The sequence below is a fragment of the Thamnophis sirtalis genome, unplaced genomic scaffold (genome assembly GCF_051295495.1).
Source record: "Thamnophis sirtalis isolate CommonGarterSnake01/CBP01778 unplaced genomic scaffold, rThaSir2_p1.2 scaffold_13, whole genome shotgun sequence".
In the NCBI taxonomy this organism is placed as follows: domain Eukaryota; kingdom Metazoa; phylum Chordata; class Lepidosauria; order Squamata; family Natricidae; genus Thamnophis; species Thamnophis sirtalis.
In genome coordinates this window covers 29,023,530-29,041,319 of record NW_028261393.1, presented here as the reverse complement: position 1 = coordinate 29,041,319, position 17,790 = coordinate 29,023,530, and positions in this window count along the sequence as shown.

Sequence of the window (17,790 nt, the reverse complement as noted above, 5' to 3'; positions counted from 1 at the left end):
TGTTATGCATTTTCTATGGTGGGGAAACAGGAGGGGGGATTGTAAAGAATGAGATGCTATATAGCCATAACAAAATTCTTTCTAGAAAGCCAAGGTCATCCTTTGTCTCTGCACCTCTGCACCTGACCGGAACTGGATGGGTGGAACTGCCAGTTTGGCAGTGGGAGATTGGACCATGGGATGGACTTGTGGGTGTGGGGGCAATATCTTGAACTTTCAACTGGGTGGGGAAAACTAGGAAGCTTTCAGATTCCGGTTTTCCCAGATGTGCCAACATGACTCTCTTAATAAATTGGAACTTTGAAGAATACTTTGCCTTGGACTCTGATTTAATTTTGGATGCTATTTGGAACCCTGACAGATCTGACCTCCTTTATGATACTTGGAGGAGCCAGAATTGGGAGGGTTGGAGTGCCTATGTGTAAAACTAATATGCTCAAGTGGAGGCTCTTAGTGGATAATGACACACTGTGGGAATGTGGAGAGATCTGCTTGGCCCATCTGCTGGTATGTCGGCTACTATCAGAAACATGTACAGGTGGTCCTCAACTTACAACCACAGTTGAGCCCAAAATGTATGTTGTTAAGTGAGAAATCTGTTGTTTTGCCTCATTTTACGACTTTTCTTCCCACATTTGTTAATTGAATCACTGCAGTTGTTAAAATTACTCACATGGTTGTTAATTGAATCTGGCTTCCCCATTGACTTCGCTTGTCAGAAAGTTGCGAAAGTTGATCACATGACCCCAGGACACTGCAACTGTCATAAATGTCACTTTGTCAAGCCGCTGACATTTGATCACATGATCATGGGGATGTTGCAATGGTTATAAGCATGAAAATGCTCATAAATCACTTTTTGTGACTTTGAACAGTCACTGAATGAACTGTTGTAAGTCGAGGACTATCTGTATCAATGATGACTTATTTTTGGCCAATGACAAAGCCAAGGAGGAGGAGGAGGGGCTGAGAAAATAAAGGTTTTGTTCACTACTATTATATGTTTCCTAATAAAAAGATTAAAGAAGAACAGAAGTTGAGTGTTTCACTATTTTTCCTATCAAATCCTGGAGACATGGAAGATACACAACTCTTTGTTTTGCTGTTTTTTCAATACTTTCATCAATTTTTGAAATTTAACTTTTTGCTTTCCTGCTTCTCCTATACATACATGCATATATGTATATATCTGAATTCCAGGTTCTCTTGTCCATGAAGAAATTTACCATATATCTATTGCCTTTGAGGTCTACCATAAAATCCATCCAAATTTGATAAAATTGTGGTTCCTGCTTCTGATGTCTCATTATTATAACTGTAATTTATTTTTCTAATGTGGTAATTGAAGAGGCTTTGTTAATCCACATCTCAAGTGTTACGTTATCTAGAGATTTCCAGTGTTGGGTAATTATTATTGGGTAATTATTATTTCAGTTGCTAAAATCAAACAGAATGGGTTCTTTATATTTAAGCTTGAGATTTGAGGACCTGCAAATAAATGCAGTAAACCTAACTCTGAGGAGAGTTTTTTGTTTAGGGATGGTACTTATATCTCCCAAAATTCATGTTGAAGTGTATAACTTTATTCCATAACCACTATGGATGAAAAAAATGACTCCGTTTTGACAGCTTCTCCAACATTTGGCAGAATAATTTTGATAGATATGTGCAAATTGAACAGGGATTTAGTGGCAGTTATGTATTATCTTCCACTGTAGTTCTTGCATGGCTGGCTGGGGAATTTTCGGAGTTGAAGTCCACAAGTCTTACAGTTGTGAAGTTTGGAGACCCCTGGGTTAAACCATGGGATGGATCTCCTGTTTGTATATACCTTACAGATAGTCCTTGACTTACAATCACAATTGACCCCAAAAATTATGTGGCTAAGCAAGACTGTTGGTAGGTTATTTTTGCCCCATTTTATGATCATTTTTGCCAGAGTTATTAAGTAAATCACTGTAGTTGTTAAGTTAGTAGCACGGTTGTTAAATGAAACTGGCTTCCCCATTGACTTTGCTTGTTGGAAGGTCACAAAAGAGAATCACATGAACTGAAGTCACTGCGACCGTCATCAGTACATGCCAGCTGCCAATGGTCTGAATTTTGATCATGTGACTAGGAGGATTCTGCAATGGTCATAAGTATGAAAAACGATCATAACTCATTTTTTTCAGTGGTGCTGTAACTTCAATTGGTCACTTAATGAATTGTTCTAAGACAATTCTACCTTTAATAATCTATACATTATTTGAGATTTTTGGGGTGTTGTTCTAAATCAGTGGTAGTCAACCTGGTCCCTACTGCCCACTAGTGGGTGTTCCAGCTTTCATGGTGGGCGGTACGGGTTTTGTCCGATACTGAAGCACTTTCTTTTTTCAAATTTAATAGACTTCCCTACTTTATAAATCACCATTACTGTGGAACCGGTTGGCAGTTAGAAAATTTTACTACTAACAGAGATACAAAAGTGGGCGGTAGGTATAAAAAGGTTGACTACCCCTGTTCTAAATAGTGAAGTATTAAATAAGAAAATCCAATTTTCAATGTTGCTGAAGCTCAAATATTTCTATAGCCCAAAAGAAATTTAACTTGATACTAAAAAAACTATTGTAACATATTACATATTTGTTGCTCTGTCTGCTCTTACTTGAGAGATTCCCTATTATTATTAAAAAAATAGTTTATAAAGATTGTTTTCTCTCAACAATTCCATTTTAGCCATACCATAATGATTATCCTGATGTATATATGTTATTAAAGGAGAAGCACCCTTTATCAAAGCTCTGTACTTATTCTTCCCAATTTAAAGCATCATTTTAGTGAAAATATTTTGGGTACAAAACCCATTGATTTATAAAATAATTTGGCTCTAGTACAGTTTCAGTGGAGGTCCATTGTTTTTTATAATGAATGGCAACCAGAGGTGGTATTCAGCAGGTTCTGATGAGTTCTGGAGAACCGTCAGCAGAAATTTTGAGTAGTTTGGAGAACGGGCAAATACCACCTCTGACTGGCCCCATCCCCATCTATTCTCTGCCTCCCGAGTCCCAGCTGATTGGGAGGGAGTAGAGATTTTACAGTATTCTTCCCCTGCCAGGCCCACCAAGCGATGCCACGCCCACAGAACCGGTAGTAAAAAAAATTGAATCCTACCACTGGGATCATGATATTGTGGGGGAGGGGGAACTGGCATAGGATGAAAGACCAGTTCCTGAGGTGAGAACACTTTGATCATTTATAATCACAGAACCAGTAGTAAAAAAAATTCAATCCCACCACTGATGGTAACATATGCCCAAATGGTGCTTGATGATACATATTGTCCAATATGGTGTGCCCAGCCCCCTTTTTCTGAAGTCTATATAAAATCCTATTATTTATTCTCAGCCTTTTTGCATGAAAACAGATTTCTATTATTTACTTATTTATGTCTTAAAGTTGGTTCTGGAATTTTCACTGGGAGGCATTGAAATAGAAAATTGAGTTGTGCAAGGATTTTTATTTTTACCATGGTATTTTGCCCTAAGTTGTTGAAAACCTGATGTGATTTATAAAAATTAACTGATAGTCCTGATACCTCTGCAAATTATTCTAAGCCCTTCTCTTGAAAACCCCTTCTCCAGTTGCATGGAAAGCATCTCTGGGAGCAGAACCATATCATCTGCTTTTAGCTTTAACAGAAACATCTTAAGCACCCAATTCTATCCTGAAAGTCTGATTGTTGGACCTTATTCCAGGATTTTTATAGCTAGGTTGAATAATAAAGGTGACAAAGGGCAACCCTGCTTTGTATCTCTTAAAATCATGAGAGAATCAGATTTGTAACTATTAAACAAAGTCTTATCTGGGCTCTAGTTGGTCCATAAATATATTGAATTATCTTGCAAAAGCTAGTCCCAGATTTAAATTCCTTTAATATTTGCTTTGAAAATTGTAGTTTCAAAGAAACAAAGGTTTTGAACTCAGGAGAAATTTCCTGACAGTGAGGACAATTAACCAGTAGAACGGCTTCGCTGTAGAAGTTGTAGGTGCCTCATCACCAGTTCAAGAAGAGACAGGGCAGGCATTTGTCTGAAATGGTATAGGGCCATGATGGCGAACTTATGGCACACAGAGCCATATTTGGTGACACGCCAGCCATCGGCTCTGGAGTGCACATGATTTTTCGTCCTTCCGCAGGGCCAGGAAAGGCCATTTATGCCCTCCCCAGGCTTCAGGAAAGCCTCCAGAGGCCGGGGAGGGCAAAAAACAGCCCCAACGGGCCAACCGGAAGTTCAGAAATGATCCATTTCATCACAATCCACCTGGGGAGGGGTTGCATGTGTAGGTGGGCGGGGAGATTGAGTGGGCACATGTGCGTGCGCAATAGCATGCATGCATGCAATTTTGGCACGCTGTAAGAAAAAGGTTTGCTGTCACTGGAATAGGGACTTCTGCTTGAGCAGTGGGTTGGGCTAGAGGACCTCCAAGGTCTCTTCCAACTCTGATTCTGTTAAATATATTTAAAGAACAAATGGCTAGAGAAAAAGCATTAATTTTACTAATTGTAATATTTAATAATTTCCTGATAGAAATAGATATATTTCGATCTGCAATAAAATTAGATTGATCTATATGAATAATTTTAAAGGGACAACTAAGAATTTAATTTATAGTTTATCCCATATATTGAGACAGATCTATAAGACACCATTTCCTGAGGATTTTTAGCTGGCCAGGATTACCTTAGGTGTTATGAAGACTCTGGAAGGGGTCTCTTGGGTGCAAAGTATTCCATAAAAATAAAACTTCAGGTATTAAGACTTCTTCAAATTCTTCATAAAATCCCCCTGGCTCCTCTATCAGGGTGAGGAGATTTTCCATTTTGAATAGCATTAAGGACTTCGGGAGTTTCTGAAATAGAGAAAAGAGATTCCATAAACTGCATATCCTCTGGAGCTAATTCTGGAAATTCTAATTTATATTAGTGATCGATTATATAATATTATTAGTGATAGTAGTTGAAAAAATGTTTGAATTCTTTATTTATGTCTTTGGTTTTAGTTTCTGTTCGGCCATTACTGTTTATAACTGCACTAATACATTTTTTCCTTAGGTTTTTCGATTTATTTGCCAATATTCTACAATTTCTATTATCATATTTGGAACTTAATTTTCATTATCAAGTTTGGAATTTTGTATTTTTGTTTGTAAAGAATTATTTGAAAGGAGCGTTTTACCTGTTTCTAAATCATCTTATTCTCTCCTTTTATTTACTAATAGTAAAGTTACTATTTACTTTATCACTGGAGGGTTTTAAGAAGAAACTGGACAGCCATTTGTCCAGAATGGTATAGGTATAAGATCTCCTGTAAGAGCAGTGGCTTGAACTAGAAAATCTCCAAGGTCCCTTCTAACCCAGTTATTCTATATTCTATGTTTGTTTATATATTTATATATAATAGCTGATCCAGTTATATTTTGTTAATAGATTGTCAAGTTTTGAATCAAGTTGCTTGTCTTTTGTGAGACTATTTTCCTTAAATGTGCTCATCTTGTCTACATGTACTCCTCCTCTTAATACAGTCTTTATAGTATCCCACCTTATTTTTTATGGATGTTCCATTTGTACTCTTTTCTTGCAAAAAATCCTCAAAGTTTGAATTAATTGTTGCAGCTGCATTGTATAATAACATAGTATTAAAATGCCAATTACAAGTAAATGGGATAATCTATTCTAATTGGAACATAATAATCAGCAGAGCGTGATCTGATATAAGTATTGGGGCAATTTTAACCTGGTGAATTTTTTTTGGAAAGTTTTCAATCTTCATACATACTCTATCCTAGAGTGGGATTTATATCTAGCTGAATAAAATGAGTTTTTTATTGTAGGATTTATAATTGTACATGAATCAACAAATCCATGACTATGCATTCAGTCGTGGGATTCAAATTATTTTTACTACTGGTTCTGTGGGCATGGCTTGGTGGATGTGGCAGGGGAAGGATACTATAAAATCTCCATTCCCTTCCCACTCCAGGGGAAGGTTACTGCGAAATCCCCATTTTCTCTCGATTAGCTGAGACTCGGGAGGCAGAGAATAGATGTGGGCGGGGCCAGTCAGAGGTGGTATTTACCAGTTCTCCAAATTACTCAAAATTTCCGCTACTGGTTCTCCAGAACTGGTCAGAACCTGCTGAATACCACCTCTGTATGTGTTCCATTTTCAATGTTATTAAGCAGTCCAGATTTAAATGAATGAATTTTGAAGTCATCTCCTATTGTAAAATTCATAATCTTTAGTTAGTAACCAATATGACCCTGATTAGGAGCATATGCAAAAGCTAGAGTTAATATTTTATGGCCAAATTTGATATATCTATACAATTTCTCTCCCTCCCCCTCCCTCCCCCTCTCCTCCCTCCCTCCCTCTCTCTTCTATCTATCTATCTATCTATCTATCTATCTATCTATCTATCTATCTATCTATCTATCTATCTATCTATCTATCTATCTATCATCTATCTATATTTATCATCTATCTCATTATCATTCTAGCCATTTTTCTGCAGGATGAAGGCCTCTTCTGCATGTTTCCAACCAATATGGTTCTGAACTTTCTTTTGCCATTAGAGCCCTTAATACTTGCTGATGTTGCCATCCATCTTGTTTTAAAAATTATCTGAAACAGTTGTCTCGAAATTCAGTATGGTAACCTTTATTCAATTCCTTTCTGCTTTTCTCTTTTATTTTTCTCCAACTTGTGGACTGCTTCTGCTTTCAAACAGGCAATTATTTTTTATGTAAAGAAGTTTAACTTAATTTAATTTTTTATGTAAAAATCTTCCCCTTTCAGACAGACAACTCTCCTTTGTGTAAAACAATCCCCTACAGTCATCTGTTTTGCAAAATTTCTAATTACCACCCTGCCTCTTTCCTCCTATAACTCCTTGGTTACATGTTGCTCATTTTGGTCCATTAATTTCCTCTTCATTAACCTGTATCTGTCTTCCTATTGTCCATTTTTTCATCTAAGTGCGCCAGCCTCTTAATCATTCTTTTTCTAAATCTTAACTGTTATTGTAATCTTTTTTGTTTTGTTGTTTTTAGCTAAGGAGCCATCATTTACCTATCAGCCAAAACAACCAGCTCGGTCGTTTTCACTATAAAACCATTTTCTCTTATTTGAACAAATTCAAGACTACGGGACTGTTTCTGTCTCACAGGCAACCAAGCAGGGCAGCCTGGAGTAGCTCTGAGTAAACAGGACAGCAAAATCCAGCATTTCTAACTAAGCTATACAAACATCTCAAGAGAAAAGTCTATTTTGTACAAGAATGAAAGCTCATGGCAACATTATTGCGGTAAGAGACATTGGAAATAATTTGCACAGCAAGAGATGAAATGAGAGGGGGTTACACAGCACACTTCATCCTGCTACTGAATCCCTTTCCCTTTCCTGTAGAAAATATTGAATAATATACTAATGACAATAAGGCTTCTGCAACAAGAAGAAAACAAAATCAAGGAAAAATCTAAGTTAAAATGTGTTAACATGTGTCAATCAGAATCTTGCATGAAATCAAGCTGAGGGAAATAGCTAACACTTTAGAGCAGCAGTGTCAAATTCGTGGCCCATGGGCTGGATGCATCATGTGCTGGCCATGTCCACCCCCAGTTTTAGCGAAGGGGGGAAAAGTTGTGATACATCACACGACGATGTGTCATCCCGAGTTTGACACCCCTGCTTTAGAGGATAGACTCAGGATCCAGAAGGGCCTTGTCAGACTTGAATCCTGAGCCCTCTCCAACAAACGAAATTCAGTGGTGAGAAAAGTAAGGCTTACTCTTAGGCAACCAATATCAAATCTATAGATATAAAATAGGTACCAGCAATAATTGTGAGAGAGATCTTGGAGTCTTAGTGGACAATCTCTTAAATATGAGCCCGCACTGTGTTGCAGCTGCCAAAAAACCAAGGCTGTATTAACAGAGGAATAGAATCAAGATCACATGAAGTGTTAGTACTGGTTTATAAGGCCTTGATAAGACCACACTTGGAATACTGCATCCAATTTTGGTCATCACGATGTAAAAAACATGTTAAGACTCTAGAAAGTGTGCAGAGATGAGCAACAACGAGGAATTGAGGGCTGGAGGATAAACTACGTGATGAACAATTAAGGGGACTAGGCATGTTCTGGCTCATGTTTTTTCTAGTTTAGGATTTTTAATTTCAGATGTGGACTGGCTGGAATTTATGCATAAAAAGGAGACCTGTTGCTCCATATAGATGAAGTAAGGGAGTGCATAAAATGCTTGTAGAATCTGGAACTCAGGGAAAGGAGGGCCGAGGGACCCATCCTATGGCCTTTGGAGCACATCACAATGGTGTGATCCATTTGTATGCCATTATTGCCAATTACAAATCTACTAGGGATTCTTTCTAAATGATAAATGGGTATTTTGTAAACCCCAAAGAAAAGGCACTTGAACCCCTTGCTGGATGAGGGTGGTTAATGAAATGCAGCCTCAGCAGTCTTCCAGTTGATTGTGACTTCTATCACTGATATACTGAAGTGGAAGTTGACATTCAATTTGGGGGTTGTCAGCTTAGTAAAGGGGTGATCTCCTAGTAAATACACTTAAACTCTAAATTAGAGGACAAAATTGCTCAGCCAGGGAGCTGTTTATTGGTACTCGAGGGGGGCTTTTCAACAGAAGAGATGTCACATTAAGAACGCTAATGCTTGGAATGAAAAATGGCCATCGTCCACAAAACGGCTTTGTGGTGTCACTTCTTGTTGCGGCTTGGGAGACAGATGTCCTGGGCTGCAAATAGGTTGTAGAGTCAGCAGTTGCAAATGTAATCGAGCACGGGATGATTCCAAGGAGCAAAATTATCTCTGTTGTGTGAGTTGCATGTGCGGATGTTCAAATGTTCCTCTTGTCTAGAGGCTACTTCCAGGTCATTGTAAAAATTAACATGGACACACAAACACACAAAACATATACAGTGACTGCTTTACAGCACTGAGTCAGTCCACTTGCTGGACTCCAGGGATGCCTGCTCTGACTGGCTTTTGGGGAGTGGGAGTTCATTAACTGCAGATAGCAGATTCAACAAGAGTCACAAATGAACTAATGATAATTTTTATTGTGGTCACAGAGCAGATCTGCCTCTCCCAGTTCCTTGGAAAGGACTCGATAGGCAGACAAAAAGCCAAATCCAGTCTGAACATCTGGTTGACTGTGCAATGAACCATAATAATAAAAGACAAAATGATATATTACAATTAGGGGTGGATTGTCAGTGGGCAGTCAAAGTGGGCCTAATTTTGCAGATGGTATAACAAAATTTAGCCATATTCAAAGAAACTGCATTGTACTGATCTGACAACAGCAATTGTACATAGAAGAAAATGGATGTTTCCTAGCTATTTTATCAGGCATGTTTTTATGAGATGGGTCTATGAGTCTTTATGGAAGGCACAGTGTAGTAGGACTTGACTGTAGTTTCAATAGCCCCAAGCAAAAACTCAATAATGAGGTAAGGAGAGATGAGAAGGAAGACAAACTCAAACACTAAATAGGAGGTATAGGAAGCATACCTACGGTAGAGCAGACATCAAGATCTCAAATGCCTGTATACAAATGCTCAAAATTTGGGTAACAAATAGCGTGAACTTGAATTATTAGTACATGAAGGTAGATACTGAAACTTGATTGGATGAAACCCATGACTAGAATGTACTGATAGATACTGTTGGAAGAAATGGCCATCTGGGTTCAGTTCCAAGTGGGAAGAAAGACACTGGAAACATGGAGGCTGATTGGAAAGATGGTTTAATGGTCAACAGGACCACATGGTTTGAAGTCCTGGGTGGCACAGTGAGATATATTTATACTCTCTCTTGGGCTTTGAACTTGCTTCCTGTTCCTGTGAAAGAAATGTATTCTGATTGGTTGTCAGACTCCCATGGGGCCATGCAGGTAACTTTATAGGTTGTCTTGAGTCCTGAGCTTAGTTGAATCTTGCTGGGTGATGTAATCTTTCCCAGGTGCCATGTGGTGATATGGGTAGAGGGCTAATCCTATCGTGTCCTGAGGGTGAAGGTCTTTTGTCTTGTAGAGAGGATGGCCCAGTCTTTCTGGGGCTATTAACAAAGGTGGGGGCTGCTTTCCAAGAGCCTTTTCTCATCCAGGGAAATATAATATTCTGCTGTTTTAATATTTCCTAGAATATTTCGTTCTTCTAGGAGAAGGGTGGGTGCCAACATTCTACAAAATAAACTATTAAAAAAACAGACTCCATAAAAGAGGAGGTGGAGTTGCACTGTATGTAAAGGACCACTATATTGCTACAGAAATGCATGAAACCAAAAACTAAAACCTGTTAGAATTCATATGGGTCAATATAAAAGAAGAAAAGAATGACATTGCCATAGGTGTATACTATAGACCCGTGATGCCACAGGCCTGTGGTGGCATGCTGGCCCTCTCTGTGAGCATGAGAGCTGTCGCCCTAGTTCAGCTCCACCGTGCATGTGTATGTGCCTCCTGCTGGCCAGTTGGTTGTTGGGTCTCTGCTGTGCATGCGTGGGAGGCAGGGCACAAACAGGGGGGCTGTGTGCACATGCGGGGAGGGCAGGGTGTACTTTGTGCACTCGGTCTGGAAAAGGTTAGCCATCACTGCTATAGGCCATCCAACCAAACAGAAAAAGATAGATGTATTTTTTGCTAACCAACTAACAAATATATGTAGGAAACCACAATAGTAATGGGAGATTTTAATTACCCTGACATCAACTGGAAAACTAATTCTGCATCAAATTTGAGATCAAACAGGTTCCTGATCAACCTAGCTGACAATTTTGTTGTCCAAAACATAGAGGAGAGAACTAGAGGAACGACCATACTGGACCTAATTCTTACGAACAGAGAAGGAGTGATAGAGGGAGTTGAAATTACAGGAACCTTGGGTGAGAGTGACTATGTCATACTGGAATTCAACATAATGCAAACACAAGCAACAAATTATAATCATACCAGACTCTTAGATTTTTAAAAAACTGATTTTAACAAACTCAGAGAGAGCTTGGGAAAGGTTCCTTGGAAGAAAATCCTAAATATATTGATAATGATTAGTTCCTGATTGCTTATTTGTACCCTGTGACTATCATTAAGTGTTGTACCTTATGATTCTGGATGAATGTATCTTGTCTTTTTATGTACACTGAGAGCTTATGCACCAAAGACAAATTCCTTCTGGGTCCAATCACATTCGGCCAATAAAGGATTCTGTTCTGTTCTATTCTATTCTAAAGGGGAAAACAACTCAAGAAGCATGGGAAACTCTGAAAAAATATTATCATAAAAGTCCAGTCCAACACAATACCACTGGGGGGGAGGGCAAAAGAATCCCAAGAAGAAACCAGCATGGCTGCACAAAGATCTCTCTGATAAACTGAAAGGCAAAAAATATCAGAATATCAGCTGTTAGCCAGATTCTGCAAAAATGAAGTCAGGAAAGCAAAGGTTTCGAATGAACAAAGACTTGCAACAAAAGTCAAAAATAATTTTAAAAAGTTTCTTTCAAAACACACACACACACACACACACACACACACACACACACACACCAAGGAAAAAGTCAAGGAAGCAGTTGGCTCACTAAAGAGAGAAGATGGCAAGGAAGTAACAGGCAGTAGGGAGAAAGCAGAGTTGCTTAACTGATTCTTTGCATCAGTCTTCATGCAAAAAGAAACTATAGCCCAACCTACCAAAAACATAACTGTAAAAGACAGACTAGAAATAAAAGTTACAATAAGCAAGAACATGTTAAGAGGACACCTGAGTAATCTTAATAAATATATGGATTGTATCCCAGAAGAAGCTGGCAGATGTCATGTCAGAACCGTATCCAGGAGAACATCCCAGGACTCTGGAGAGGAGTATTACCTTCTCAGGAAAGAAGCATTTGCCAGAGGATATCAGGAGTGGCACGGAATCACCCTATGTTGGGAGTCTTGTTTTATTTGGATATGCTCCAAGTCTTGCCCTGCTCCTTTCACAACTATTTTTGGGGAAGCTCCATGTTCACTTCAGACAAGCCCTTGAGCATTGTCCCTGTGCTTCCATTTACTCTTCATCTCCACTCCTTTTGCTCTAAGCAGTTTCTTCCATGTTTTCCTTGCTATTGAGTACAAGACATAAGCACATTTTATGCCTTGGAGATTGTACGCTGGTCAGTCTGCTTCTGCTTAGATGTGCTTATTTGTTTGTTTGTTTTCAGGAGGAAAAAGGAAGGTATCCCTTATAGGACTTTCTTGCTGTTCTGGTTGTAGGGATATTCCAGGGAATCACTTGCCTATGTTTGGGTGCACTATGAGATGGACCCTTTGTACATTATATCAGTTAATAAGGATGTGCAACTCTGATAAGAAATGGGGCAACATGAGTCAAACTGATGTTTTCCAACCCAATCATTGAAATCAGATCTCAATTAGATCTAAGATCACTTAGAGGCCACCTCTTTGTCTTTCCTTCTTGCTGTAAGGGAGAGAGACTGCTACTCGGTCAGCTTTGCAAAAATCCTACATCTAGTTAACAATGGCTGAATTTGCACAACAGAAAGACAGATAGAACACCATAAAAGAGTTTGTTTACACAGTATTTTAGATGCACAGAGCAAATAGATCTGCTAATTTGAATCCAAACTAGGTTTATTGCATTCTCCAGAGGAATGTGTTTCCTTATGTCTTCTCCTATACCCATGATGGCAAACCTATGGCATGCATGGCACAGGTGGCATGCAGAGCCATATCTGCCGGCATACGAGCCATCAGCTCCAGTGCACATGGCCAACTGATTTTTGGCCTTCTGGAGGGCCGGGGGAGGCTGGGGGAGACCCGCCCACTTCCGGTGGTTCTGGTAGGTCTGTTTTTCACCCTCCCCAGGCTTCAGGAAAGCCTCTGGGTCCAACGGGCCAAACAGAAGTTTGGAAACTATCAATTTCCAGCTTCTGGAGGGACTCCGGGGGCGGGGAAGGCTGTTTTCACCCTCCCCAGGCTCCAAAAAAGCTGTGCGCACATGTGTGAGGCAGCATGGGGGGGGTGGTTATGTGGAAATGCACAGGAGCATGGCACAGGGCCAGGCATTAAATTATGGATGTGGGTGCGCCCACACACTTTTGGCACCCAAGGGAAAAAAGGTTCACCATCACTGTCCTATACAGTGTTTAGAATTTGGGATCCTCAGTTGTTCTCCACTTCCTTCTGGTCCTCTTCTGCATGCTCCTTGTATCTATATTTATATCTATTTTCAAAAAATATATCATGTAATACATTTCCAAAATTGTTCCATGACTCACCTATATCTTTTCATCTCTCCGTTCAAAGAACATGTTCCAGAGATTGACAATCTTCTGCAAACCTATATTATATTTTGTTTGTTTGTTTTTTTAAAAAGGAACATCTCTTAGATTACAACATGGATCTTTTGAAGGGGAAAAGATGTGGAAATCACGAACTCCTGACAGATAAAGCCTGACAAATGGTTCTCTACAAACAAATTCTTTATCTTCCACAGGTGATCTAATGCGTCTGGCTACAGCAGGATAAGCAGAATCCTACAGCAGAATAAGTTAATGGAAAAAGAGCTGCAGAGGGGAGAAGGTGCTACGGAAGATAAAAAAAGATACTTGCAATCAATTGCTGAAAGGGAGAACTAGGTTGTGGCAGAAAGTAAAACAAAACAAAGGGCAGAGAAGATGGAAAGAAGAACGAGGGACTAAAAGAAGGTCAAGAAGAAAGTAAACTCTACAAAGAAACTAATGTTCAACCTTAAGATGAGAAGACTGAGGGGAGCGGGGATTTTCTCATTCCTGAAATTCAGGTAATCCTTGACTTACCACAATTGAGCCCAACATTTTTGTTGTTAGCAAAACATTTCTTAAGTGAGTTTTGCCTCATTTTATGACTTTTCTTGCTGCAATTGTTAAGTGAATCACTGCAGTTGTTAAATTACTAACATGGTTGTTAAGTGACTTTCCCATTGATTTTGCTTGTCAGAAGGTCGCAAAAGGGGATCACATGACCCCAGGGGTGGGTTGTTCCTGGCATTACTGCCTGTTCAGTGCATGCATGCACATTTGCAGAAAACTAGGTCTGTGCATGCGGAAAATGAAAAAGAAAAAAAATCAAATTTGTGCAATTACAATTATTCTGTGCATACACAGAAGTGAAAATCAAGATGGCGGTCCCATAGGAGAACCAGTTCAGGGGCATGGCAGGCCTGGGTTGCTGCCAGTTCCAGCGACCTAGGTGCCCAAACCACTACCAAATATACAAACTGTAAGGAAAATTTGATATGGAAGAAAAATAAGGAAAAGACTGTATGACAAAATGAGCTAATACACACTGAGGATTGAAATGTACATTATATTATAATCTTAAGGAGAATTTTTATAAAATGATGTCTCGTGGGTCTAGGTCACCGGAGAAATTGTCTAGAATGCCAAAAATGTGAACAACAACAAGGGATATTTTATCATGCTACATGGATGTAAAAAAACAGCAACAGAAAATTCTGGATTCAAATACATGCAGTGACTGAGATGATTTCATAGACTAACTGTCAGCCTCTGCTTCGCTGCTGCTTTTCAGCTGCCATTGAAACGGGGAGGGGGGCATGGTATTTGGGAGGGGAATCATTATGTACTGGAGGATTGTTATTAGGAGCTGTCTTGACCATCTATCTGTGCATGTGGAAGAAGGGTGTTTCCCGCCAAGGCGAACTATAGTAGTAGTAGTTAGACTTATATACCGCTTCATAGGGCTTTCAGCCCTCTCTAAGCGGTTTACAGAGTCAGCATATTGCCCCCCCAGTCTGGGTCCTCATTTTACCCACCTCGGAAGGATGGAAGGCTGAGTCAACCCTGAGCCGGTGAGATTTGAACAGCCGAACTGCAGATAACAGTCAGCTGAAGTGGCCTGCAGTACTGCACCCTAACCACTGAGCCACTGTCCAGCATTCCACCCTGATGATGTTTTTTGAAGACATCTCCCACCTGACGGTTGGGTGAATTATTATTGGACTATGAAACGGGGTGCCAAGGGGAGGGGATTGAATCATACATGATATCTATTGCTTTCACGCCATTTTACTCAGACTCAGCTTTGCTTTGCTACTCATCGTTTGTAATTAGTAAAAGTACACTTAATTCTAAGCATGGAGTTGAGTGGTTTCTTTCTTGATTATTAAACGAAGGAGCACCTGACACTAACATACTATTGAATCCAGCCAAAAGGGACATGTTAACTGCAGTGAAATTATTATATTCTTTGAAAAAAAAACCTCAGTCAGGGCCAATGGAGTGGGCAGAAGTGGTAGGGGGGCCCAGGCCTACCCCCTCATCCTAGAATGAGTGATAGACGTGGCCTGCCAGGCGGAGCGTGGGCCGTGGGATGGGGGCGGGCCAGAGCATTCCGGTCATGTTGGGGAGAGGCAGGTGCGACAGGGGCTACAGGGCTAACCATTACCGGGGAAGGAGGGCTCGTTATGTCACAGCAATCCCTCATTCCGGCCCTGTAAGCTCAACTCTAGGACCAGGTGGCAGGAGAATTCAGGGCCCTGGTTTCAGGTTGCTGTTGCTAAATGCCAGATCTGTGATCCAGAAAGCACCCCTCGTCCGGGACTTAATACTTGACGAGGGGGCAGACCTGGTGTGCCGGACCGCATCATTTCAGATAGGGGCATCCAGTTCACCTTGCTATTTTGGAAAGAATTCCTGAAACTGATTGGCTCCGCCCAGGCCTTAAGCTCCTTCCACCATCCTCAGACTAATGGGGCCTGCGAGAGGACTAATTCTGTGCTGGAGCAATATCTTCATTGTTTCATCAACTACCAGCAGGATGATTGGGTGGAATTGTTGCCTCATGCTGAAGTGGCATACAACAATTCCGTGCACACGGAAAGGGCTTTACCCCTTTCCATGTTGTTTACGGGCAAGATTTTGTGCCCATCCCGGAGATTCCTCGTGAGAAACCACAAGTGTGCTCGCTCTCTGAGTGGAGTAATCGCCTTTGGGAGATGTGGCCTTTAACGCATGGGGCACTGGGTGCTGCACACCACGTGCATAAGAAACAAGCGGATAGAAAGAGGTCTAAACCCCATGACGATAAGGTTGGTGATCAGGTTTATTTATCCACTAAGTTTCTTCAAACGACTCAAAAGTCTAAGAAATTGGGCTCAAAATATGTTGATCCGTTTCCAATTGTCAAGATCATCAACCCTGTTTCCGTCCGTCTCCAGTTGCCTAAGCATCTCAACCGGGTTTATCTTGTTTTTCATGTTAATCTCCTGAAACCGGAACATACTTCTCTGTTGAGGACTCCTCTTCCACCTCTGGCTGCCCCACTTTTGATAGAGGGGGAGCAGCATTTTGAAGTCCGGGAGATTTTGGACTCTCGTAAATGGAGGAACTGTATTCAGTATCTTGTAGCTTGGAAACATTTTCCCCCATCTCACACTGAATGGGTCGACAAGTCCCATGTTCGAGCTCCTTGTCTGCTCTGCAAGTTTTACTCTACTTACCCTGACAAGCCCTGATTTCTATGTGGACTGCTAATTTTCCCCCTCCCCTTTCTCTCTTCTATGTCATGTTGTTCATTTGTTTGTCTGTGTTCTTTAGTTTCTGCAGGTGTGACCGTCCTTTTCTGGAGGAGGGCTGGATATCAGCCTCTGCTTCACTGCTGCTTTTTGGCTGCCATTGAAACGGGGAGGGGGGGGCATGGTATTTGGGAGGGGAATCATTATGTACTGGAAGATTGTTATTAGGAACTGTCCTGACCATCTATCTGCGCATGTGGAAGAAGGGAGTTTCCCGCCAAGGCCAACTGTCCAGCATTCCACCCTGATGATGCTTTTTGAAGACATCTCCCACCTGACGGTTGGGTGAATTATTATTGGACTATGAAATGGGGTGCCAAGGGGAGGGGATTGAATTATACATGATATCTATTGCTTTCGCACCATTTTACTCAGACTCAGTTTTGCTTTGCTACTCATTGTTTGTAATTAGTAAAAGTACACTTAATTCTAAGCATGGAGTTGAGTGGTTTCTTTCTTGATTATTAAACGAAGGAGCACCTGACACTAACATACTATTGAATCCAGCCAAAAGGGACATGTTAACTGCAGTGAAATTATTATATTCTTTGGAAAAAAAACACCTCAGTCTGGGCCAATGGAGTGGGTGGTACATGGCTGTAGCCTCAAAAGAAGAACACCGAGAGTTAAGTGTTTAGCACAAAAATAATTTGTCATGAAAGCAGCTGCCTGCTAAGGCTCCTGGATTGGGGCTGAAAGGCGAAAGTAGAAGCAGGATGCTCCGTCCCACATTTGGGTAGACCAGGTTGCCCTGATTTAAAAAAAAATGGTGACAAGAGAAGCAGGGCCCTGGCCTCAGGTTGCTGTTGCTAAATGCCAGGTCTGTGATCCATAAAGCTCCCCTCATCCGGGACTTAATACTTGACGGGGGGAGTGGACCTGCCATATATTACTGAAACCTGGCTGGGACATGAGGGAGGGGTCCCTCTCTTGGAAATGTGCCCAGAAGGGTTTCAGGTGCTCCATCAACCTTGACACCAGAGAAGAGGTGGGGAGTGGCAGTTATTATCTGAAGATCGCTAGTTCCTCGCAGGATCTCTGCTCCAGAGACTGTGGGGTGTGAGTCTCTGCTCTTGAAGTTGGACCTAGGGGTTCAAGTGGGCTTGTTTTTGATGTACCTACCTCCCAGATGCATC